This window comes from Octopus sinensis, linkage group LG17, assembly GCF_006345805.1.
Source record: "Octopus sinensis linkage group LG17, ASM634580v1, whole genome shotgun sequence".
NCBI lineage: Eukaryota > Metazoa > Mollusca > Cephalopoda > Octopoda > Octopodidae > Octopus > Octopus sinensis.
In genome coordinates, this window is record NC_043013.1 from 51,584,750 (window position 1) to 51,595,720 (window position 10,971).

Below are 10,971 nucleotides of genomic sequence, written 5' to 3' on the forward strand. Positions count from 1 at the left end.
CCCTTTGCCAGGAAATCTGTCATTACTACTCCGTCCTGGTCCCAGAATACTGTGAGCATGACCTTGCCAGCGGAGGGCTGCACCCTTGCCTTCTTTGGAGGAGGTGAGTCATGGTGCTTCCAATGCATTGACTGGGCTTTGGTCTCTGGATCATAGTAATGGACCCAGGTTTCATCCTGTGTAATCAGTCTTTTGAAAAGCTTTGACTCATCTTCTTGGCACATCCCTAAATTCTTGCTTCTGAAATTCTTGCGTTCTTGCTTCTGGAAAAGTGTGAGCAACCTGAAAATCCATCTGGCAGACACCTTTTGCATATGCAAATGGTCATGAATGATAGTTTCCACGGACCCGCTACTAATCTTGACCTCATGGGCTATTTGGCGAATAATTATGCGTCGATCTTCCAAAATGGCAGCCTCAACTTGACGGACAGATGCCTCATCAATGGCAGAAGGGGTGCGACCAGATCTGGGAGCTGTTTCCACAGAGTTCCGACCATGTTTGAATTCACGATGCCAGCGTTTTACAAGGTCATATGATGGGGCATCATCACCATAAGTTACTTTCATTTCATTAAAAGTCTCCTGTGGTGTGCGTCATTTCAAATACAAAAACCAGATCACTGCTCGACACTCAACATGCTCCATTTCCCACTTGACTCATTTCAAACACCTGTAAATCAGAAACCACAATTAGTTCGGGGCTGTAAATTGCCACTTAATCTATAGAGATATTAGTAATTGTACATGCAAACTTTCAGCTAGATCAATCAAAGGCAAGTGGGTCAGAGGCATTACTTATTGAACGCCCCTCGTACCTCATGCTTGGCGTGATAGCTACGTATGTAAATATATATACCCATACGTTTAGATTTCATATGCGCATGTGAAGGCGTGTGCGTGTATGTGTGTACATATATATATATATATATATATATACAGTTGCGGCCAAAATGTTCAGAACGGCGTTCTTTTCGTCAGAAAAGTACGTATAAGTTTTTATTAAAGTTGTTTTATATTCTCTAATTTTCACAGACAATAAATACAATATTAACTGTTATTGTCTGAGATTTTGGTGTAATTTGAGAGGATAATACAAAAGTTATGAATGATTTAGTGATTTACTGCAAAACCCATGGCGGCCAAAAGGATCAGAACGGTTGAAAAAATAACAAAATAATCAAAAATGACAGAGAATATGGAATTATTCAATATTTAGTGTGAAGCCCTTTAGCTTCAATCACACTCTGACATCTTCGACTGCATGAGGAAATTAAATTTTCAATTTCTTGCTGGGTGATCTTATTCCATGCTTTCTGAAGGGTATTCCATAATTTCTCAGTTGTTTTAGGATTTCTGGCTTTCGAACGTTCTCCTAGAATATTCCACACATTTTCAATAGGATTGAGATCTGGGCTTTGAGCTGGCCAATCCATAACAATAACCTTTTCAGCCTTGAGGAAGTTCATGACCACCTTAGCCTTGTGACATGGGGCATTGTCCTGCATGAATATAGGTAGTCGCTTAGTTGAATTTCTCAGCACAGGCAAGACATGATCTTTTACAAGTTGTTTATAAACTCCTGCCTTTAACTTTCCATGTAATCGCACCAAAGGGCCCACACCATCTCCAGATATCATTCCCCAAACCATGACACTTCCTCCACCGAATTTAACACTAGTCTTAAGGCATTTAGGCAACAATTTTTAACCTACTTATCTACGAACGTACCTTTTCCCATCTGAGCCAAATAGCATAAACTTAGATTCATCACTGAAATGCACCGTTTGCCATTTTTCTTGAGACCACAACACATGTTCGGTTGCAAAGGTAAGACGACGGTTTTTATTCTTGGAGCTGATCAGTGGCTTCACTGCAGGTGCTCTTGCTTGTAGGTCATGTTCAACTACACGACGAAACACAGTTTTTCGAGATAATGTTTTCTTCAATAATGCTCATTTTCCGAGAAACAGCAGCAGCAGTTTTAAATCTGTCCTTTTTAACCAACTTTACCATAGCACGATCTTCTCTCTTGGTCGTTTTTCTTGGCCTACCTGTAAACCTTCTTACTTCACACGAACCACAATCATCGTAGACCTTAAGAATACCGTGTACAACACTTTTTGACTTGTTAACAATCTTTGCAATTGATCCAATGCTTAAATTATCCTTCCTTCGAAGCTTAATAATCTGCTGACGAATTGGTAACGGAGTAAGTGGCATTATATTAACAAAGTACACTGCAAATATTCTTACTAACGTTTAGTAAACGAACCGTCACGTAAACAAATTCAAAACATTAGAGTTCGCCGGTTAAATATACTAAAACACGGAGTAAAAGCAACCGTTCTGATCATTTTGGCCGCCATGGGTTTTGCAGTAAATCACTAAATCATCCATAACTTTTGTATTATCCTCTCAAATTACACCGAAATTTCAGGCAATAACAAATAATATTGTATTTATTGTATGTGAAAATTATAGAATATAAAACAACTTTGATAAAAAATTATATCTACTTTTCTGACGAAAACAATGCCGTTCTGAACATTTTGGCCGCAACTGTATATACATATATATATATATATACACATATTTATACATATATGCATCTTATGCATACACACATACACACACGTGCACGCCACATACTCCTATATGTTGGTTTTTGGTTTATTTCAAATTTTCTAACCCGTTGCGACAGAGCCGGTTTCTAACTTAGATCCAAGCCCCTTTCATTGGAATTTCAGCAACATCGACAGGAAGTTTGTGCTTGTATATGTGTACGTGTGCAGCATTTGTGGTCGCTGCATGTGCAGACTTGTATGTTTTGTTTTACGTATGTATTTTCATGCATATAATTGCATGTCTAGACATGTGCATAAATGCTAAACATCTGGAAAGTTTTACAAATTCTGACAGTTCCATTGATGGCTTGAATCTGCAATCTTCGAAAAAGCTTTCTACTTTCTGGTTTTGAGAAGCCTAATTTCTCAAGATTGGTGCTTACGTATGTATGTATGTCTGTGTGCGTGTATGAATGTATATATGTATGTATGCATACATGTATATATGTATGAATGTATGTATATATATATATGCATGTATGTATGCATGTGTGTATCCATAAATGCATGTCTGTATGTATGTATGTATGTATGTATGTATGTATGTATGCATTCAAACATGCATGTAAGTATGTATGCATGCATGCATGTATGTATATATGTATATATGTGTATATCTGTGTATATATATATGTCATTGTTCAGTGTTATTTCAAGATTTCTTGCCAATAGAAAAAGAGCCGGTTCCTAACCTAGATCCAAGGCTTTTTCATTGGAACTTCAACATCAACAACAAGGTATTTTTGTTTGTTTGTATATATGTGCCTATGTGTGTATGTATGTATGTGCCTATGTATGTATGTATGTATGTATGTATGTATGTATGTATGTATGTATGTATGTATGTATGTAGTATGTATTCTCATGCATATAGTCGCATATCTAGACATGCTCATATATACCTAAATGATAAACTTCTGGAAAGTTTTACAGATTTTTCCAGTTCCAGTGATGGCTTGGCTCTGTAGTCTTCGAATTAGCTTTCTCCTTTCTGGTTTTGAGAAGCCTAACTTCTCATGTTTGGTATTAGGTAGTGTGTTACATATTCCAGGGCTCCAATAATTAATTACAGGTATAAACCTGAACTCGTAATCTGGATAGAGTAACTGCAATGTATGTATGTATGTATGTATGTATGTATGTATGTATGTATGTATGTATGTATGTATGTATGTATGTGTATGTGTATGTGTATGGGCATGTGGAAGAGAGTGTAATTCGGCAGGAGTGCTTAAACGACATGCAAAGGTACATGAAGCCCAGTTATAACTACAGCCGGCTATTATCGGTAATGGTTTTAGTTGCCAAATTTTGTACAAGACATTGTAGATCTTTAGCTGGGCTAAAAAGTCACATTCGATCACAGCACCAGTAACAGTTAAGCTTCGTGCAATGGCCATACTCGATAACGAGGGAGCAGCCATAATAATGTATGTATGTATGTATGTATGTATGTATGTATGTATGTATGTATGTATGTATGTATGTATGTATGTATGTATGCGTGTATGTACTGATGTGTGTATATGGGTTTGTGTATGTATTCATATCTGTTAGGATTAGTCTGTATAGTTACGCCTATGTAACATATAAGTAATCCACTACAGGATGTCATATGATCCGGCCACGACCATAACGGCCAGAGCATGATGCAGTCATCAGATGCATTGGCTAGACCTTAGTATCCCATAAGTCTGTGGATGGTGAAGCGGTAATGCAAGGCTTAAGATAGCCTCACCAGGTTATTCTGAGAAAGAAGATTGTAGAGTAAACATGAGATTTTTCAAATGGATGGATGTGCATACATAGGTAATTCACGTGTACTAATGTCCATTTTTTTGTCCGTTGTGGGTTTATATACCTCAATATTAGAGTTTTTCTTTGGTCAATATGCGGCGATACATACATATAAACGCCATAACGCTTCTGTCAGCTCAGAGCGAGTATAACTACAAACTGAATTTCCTATTCTACGTTAGTAAAGAAACAGTGACGAGTAAAATATCTCTGTAAATATTATTATTTACGCGTGATTGTGTGGTAAGATGCTTGGTTTCCAACCACATGGTTTCAGGTTCAGTCCCACTACGCGGCACCTTGAGAAAGTAGCTTCTACTATAGCTTCGAGTCGACCAAAGCCTTGCCAGTGGATTTGGTAGACAGAAATTGAATGACACAGATCGTATATATATATATATATATTATAATGTTATGAACTACAGCAATACAAAATGAAAAGTTTTGCTCATGAACACAACGTGCCATTCGGTCGGGGAATCGAACCCAGAATCTAGCGATCGTGAGTACAACACCCTACCCACAAGGCCGAGCGTCTCCGAACACGCAGGCAAACACACACACCACACACACACACACACACACACACACACACACACACCACACACACAAACATGGACATAAAAATAGATAAGTACACACATATGTTTGAGCGCATGTATTTTAGGTAGACGTGTGCCAGAACAGTTTCCTGATCCACACTGACAAGTCGGATGGAATTAACGTTGAACCAAATACCTAATGGAGTGTGGCCCGTCATTATTCATCTGAATCAGCCATTTTGCTAAGCCTGAGGTTCTCACAGATTTTTGTCATTAATCTTTACACACACGCGCGCGCGCGCGCGCACAAATACGCACATATGTCTTTATATATATATATTTATATGAAGAACTATGTGGTACGGAAACGTGTAAAAATTCAAAAATAATTGTGCAACCGTACTCCTTGTTGACTGTCTTATAAATATGTATGTGTGTGTGTGTGTGTGTGGTGTGTGTGTGTGTGCGTGTGTGTGGAGGGGAGAGTGTAGGGAAATATCTTTAGTGAAGAGGAGAAAGAAAATATATATGTAGTAAGAAATTAAGAAAGAGAGAGTAAATATTGTGGCGGCGGCTACCATAAGTGTTTTACAGTAGAGGACTGTATAGGTGGTCAGCGTGTTTACAATATGAAATGGTGGAGGTGTGTGTTGATGTATGTACTTGTAAGTTTACGGAAGGTGGGGGGTAAGAGGGGTAACGTAGATGAAGTAAAAAGGAAGAAACATTTTTTTTAATGGTATGAAATATGGTATGAAATGGTATGAAATTATTAAATGGTATGAAAAATTACGCAGAGAAGTGTTTAATTGACAATAAAAGAATCAGGTGGGAGATATATTGTTGATTTAATATATAGTGATAGCGAGGGGTGGGGGATAAGAGGGAAGACTTATGAAGGTTAGGGGGATAAAAGCGAGGTGAGGTTGAAGTTATTTGTATTTTGAGAATACATTCAGTGACCGATGTTTGCAAGTGAATTTTATATTGCTGCGTACATTAAGACAATCCGTGGATTGCAAAATAGCCAAGGCCTCGGCTATGCAGAGATCACAATTATTATGAAAGTTGCTGTAATGCTTGGCTTGGGTGACTATGGACCAGTTAAAAGCGTATAAAGTTCAATCAAGCGTTAGTTTCCTGATTAGTTGTGATAACGATGTACTGCTGGATTTTGTTTTTGCGACTTGAAATTAGAGCAGTGGTTGTTAAATCTAGCTTTGAATGTGGTGCTAATTGAACCGATATAAACGTAGTAGCAGTTGGCAGTTGATACTGTGCGCTTATAAACTGTTCTTTATTTTGTGAGACGGTGGTTAGATAAAGGACAGGAGTTTGCGCGCCTGAAGCTGCATAGGTTTGTAGGGGTGTTCCGGATGAACTTGTGAGGTGATTGTTATAGTGAGCAATAGGTGTTAGGTTCGTTATTGTTGCTGGCGTTAAGATAAGTATTTGTTAAGGTGTTGAGGGTGGTGTTGTATGGTATGATAAATAGTGTGTCTGGTGGGGTCCTCTGTGTTGTTCTCTATTTTTACAGGAGTTATAGTTGGGCGTTGTGGTAAATTTAATGATGGAATGTTAGCGGTGGAATTATAGTTGAAGTTATGAGAGTTAGTGTTGCTAAGGGATTCCATTGGGGTTATGAGTTTATATGATTGGAGCTGGGGGTTATGTTTAGTTAATTTATTAGGGTGGAGTTCAGCACTAAGTTTTAACGTCCTAGCTCACATACGCTGTTTACATCACGCTACATACGTTTCTTCCATGCACTGCTGTAAACAACGAAAGCGAGCTAGAACGTTAAAACTTAGTGCGCATGAACAGCAGAGGCCAAGGCAAACCTTTGCCATGCGGCATGCGGTTTCGCTCTGCGTGTTTTAGCTTCGCTACTATTGGCAACAGTCCGGATACTTATGGATCAGACCTCGTATATATATATATATAATATATATATATATATATATATATATATATATATAATATACATATAATATATACATAATTATGTATATATATATATATATATATATATATATATATATATATATACTATATGTATATTATATATATATATATATGTTATATATATATATACACACACATATACACACACACACACACATACACACATACACACATATATATATATATAAATGTGATATTTTGACTAATGGATACATGTAGATTATTATTAATGTGTTGAGTAAAGCACTAACTTGGTTCGGGCTACCTATTGTCATCCGCAGTTGGGGTGTATTTTCGTTGGGTCTAGCAATGCTAGTGAATGAAAATATGTGTTCCATCTATGGAAACGAAGCTTTAAGTGTCAGCGATATGTTTGACAGTTTCACTTGAGCAATTTGTCCTTCGAAGATTCCCCTCGATATGAACGACAAAGTTCTATCAATATTGAATTTCTGAAAACCGTTGAGGAAAATTCCCAGTAAACTGCACGAGATTCAGCAAAACCGTTCAATTCAAATCAAACTTCGATAAGAAAACACCTTTGGCCAGTGGGTCCTTTATCATCTGACGTTTTCTCGGTTCAATCAAAGTGATGCCCTCGGTTCATTGAAGAGTAGAAGCGCTGGATTAACCATAAAGCAAAATAAATACGTACTTAAGGCGTCAAGGGAACGGAAGGCACCACAGAAACGGTTTAAGAGAAATCACTTTGAACTTACTAAAATAATATTCAAAGTGGTTTATCTGATCGCAAATATAATTTCGGGGTGTTCATGGTGTCATGGTGTGGATCTGATCAAAGATTTTGCAATTAAAAAAGAGAAAACTTTTCGAATATAAATATTCGAATATAAATATAAATAAATTGTACAAAATATAAATAAAGTATTAAAAAAAATGAAACATTATTTTCCAACTTACTTTTAGTTTCTCTTTTTATTTTTAAAAATAAACGTTTTTTGTTATGGTTTGTAATTGAATAATATAAATCATGGAATCTAAAAGTTGTCGTCTATCGTAATGTGTTGTGTACCAAAACGAAACAGTTAATGCCGAAAAGCACCCCCCACATCAAACCACGAGTTTTTCTTCGTATTCTTCAAGTAGAATTCGTACAAGATATTTGTACCCTCACATTACCGCTCAGAATTTTAAGCCCCGTAAAAAGTAGGTCCTTTCTGGTCAATTTACCAATTGAAATATATTGGCATCGTTAATCTTTGACACTTTTGATTGAATTCCTAGATTTTAATTGCGAAGTTCACAAAGGAAATGTGCGCTTCAATGTACGTACATACATAGACACCACACACACACACACACACACACACACACACACACACAGACATATATATATATGTATATATATATATACGATCGCAAACACAGATACATACACACATACATATATGTATGCCTGTATATAGGTATGTATGTTTGTGTGTATGTATGCATGTATAAATACACACACAAATATATACCTAGGTACATATACGTCTACATAAATGCATGTTCGTATGTATGTATATGCATATGTATGTTGATGTATGTGTATACACATGGGCTGTATGACACGAGGAATTAGACTGTGAAGCCAAAGAAATGTAATGTGCGTATGTTTATATATATATATATATATATATATATGTGTGTGTGTTGTATATATATATATAGTGTGTGTGTGTGGCGTGTGTGTGTGTGTGTGTGCGTGTGTGTGTGTGTGTGTATGCATATACACACATATATAGGAATAAGCATATAGGAAGATACGCTTATATCTATGATTGAGCGTGTTTGTATGCGTTCAGGGCTGCTTTAACATCACATCCTTTTCAGGTTACCACTTGTCACCTCTTTCTCCGCTTACTTTAACTTCCTCTTCCTACCCCTCCCTCACTAATCCCAATTTGTATATCCGTCAACACAAGTCGACATTTTCCCTCTCAAATAGTTTTGGCTGAAACGTTAGGTTTCACTCATTCTCGTACGTGTGTGTCTGTGTACACACATGATAGAAGTATATAGACACCACAGAAAACATTGTTTTATGTTTATTTTAACCTGAAAAGGTATATATTTTTTTTATTAATTAACATTTTTATGTTTCAGGTTATATATGTGACTGTTTAGTCATGCCTCGTGCTAGAGAAACCTTAGAACTCTTCGAGTTTCAAAGTGAACTTAGCGTAGAATCGCAGAAAACCTTAGGATGACGCTTTCTACAGTTAATAGCATGATTATACAATTCACAAATCAGAGCCCTCTGACCGGACCCTTCGCTTTCTTGAAAGAAGTGAGGAAGATAATCCTGGTTGCAAGGCTTCTGACGTAGAACAAGTTGATGTCAGGCTCAGAACAGCTGTCAGGTATCTGCAGAAACTTGGCTCCTCTGGTAGAGCCAATATCAAGCAGAGAAAAGTTTGGGTGAATGAGATGGTGGAGAGGCCACCAGCATTTTAGGGCACTATCATGTTCTCGGATGAGTCCAGTTTTGGGGTATTTTTGGATTGTATTTGAGCCTCTGATCACGAATTTGACGCGAAAATATTGCAGCCAACAATGAAACACGGCGGCTATTTTGAGATGGTCTGGGGGAGCAATTTGGCGCAATGGTCGATCAGAGCTAGTAGAGTGTGGGGGAAACATAAACTCTGATAAATATGTGTCCATATTTCAGAAAAGACCCCTTCCAATTTTCCCCAGTGGTAAAATGATTAAATAAGAGTTTTTAGTCATGGAAGTTGGGGCTACTTGTCACACGGCTAAAATGACCCAAGATTAGCTGGAAGAGAATGGCCGAGCCAGTCACCATATATGAACCCTATTGAATACCTCTGGGACATAATAGACAAGACACTTCATGAAAAGAACAAGAAAGTATCTTCAAAGCCAAGTCTTTTGATATTCCCGCATGAAATTTGGCAAGAAATTCTGCAAGAGAATATTCGTCATCTGATCGGTAACATGCCTAATAATAAGGTCCTTGCATTGAAAAGTGCAAAGAGCATGTCTAATTAATATTAGATACACATCTTCTAATAATTAATAAATAATTTGCATGCATAATTTCAGATTTAAATAAATTTTAACGATTATAAGGATGTCTATGTACTTCTGTCATGTCTGTGTATATACATATACAACCATATATGCATACATAGATTCATACATACATACATAAATTCATACATACATACATACATACATACATACATACATACATACATACATACATACATACATACATACACGCATACATACATATGTACATACGGTCATATATACATATATCTTTATGAATTATATTAAACATACTCAAACCGTAACATCTTTTTAAAAAGTACAACACTGCTTGGTGATGATACAGCCGTGGTCAAATTATTGATACATCACAAGTATGGAAGCATTTGGTGAAGCCGTTTTCGCGTGAAAAGCGAATACACACACATCTCTATATTATATATTAGATGTGTATTATAGATGCATGTACGTACGTACGTACGTACGTACATACGTATGTATGTATGTATGTATGTATGTATGTATGTATGTACTTCATCTTTTACTTGTTTCAGTCATCTGACTGCGGCCATGCTGGGACAATGTCTTGAAGGGTTTTAGTCGAACAAATCGACTCCAGGACGTATTCTTTTTAATTTAGTACCTATTTTATCGGTTCATTTTGCCGAACTGCTAAGTTACAGGGATATAAACACACCAACACCAGTTGTCAAGCAGTTGTTGGGGAAAAACACTAACGCAAAGATACAGACACACAAACAATCACAGATATATAGATATATGGAGTAAAGATTATTCTGTGCTGATGAAGGGAAATAACCTGGGAATCACGATACACAGATATTGTTTTGAGCTGAGTGGGGGCGCTAGATTCCCTTGTTCGAAAATATAAGGACACAGATTGCGTCGTAAGGCCAGCTGGGGACCATGTCTTCGGGGTTAAATTACAGCAACATTAGTCCTAAACCAGGACTGCCATGTTATGTTGGCAAACAATCATTACTCCAAAGTATTGTTGCT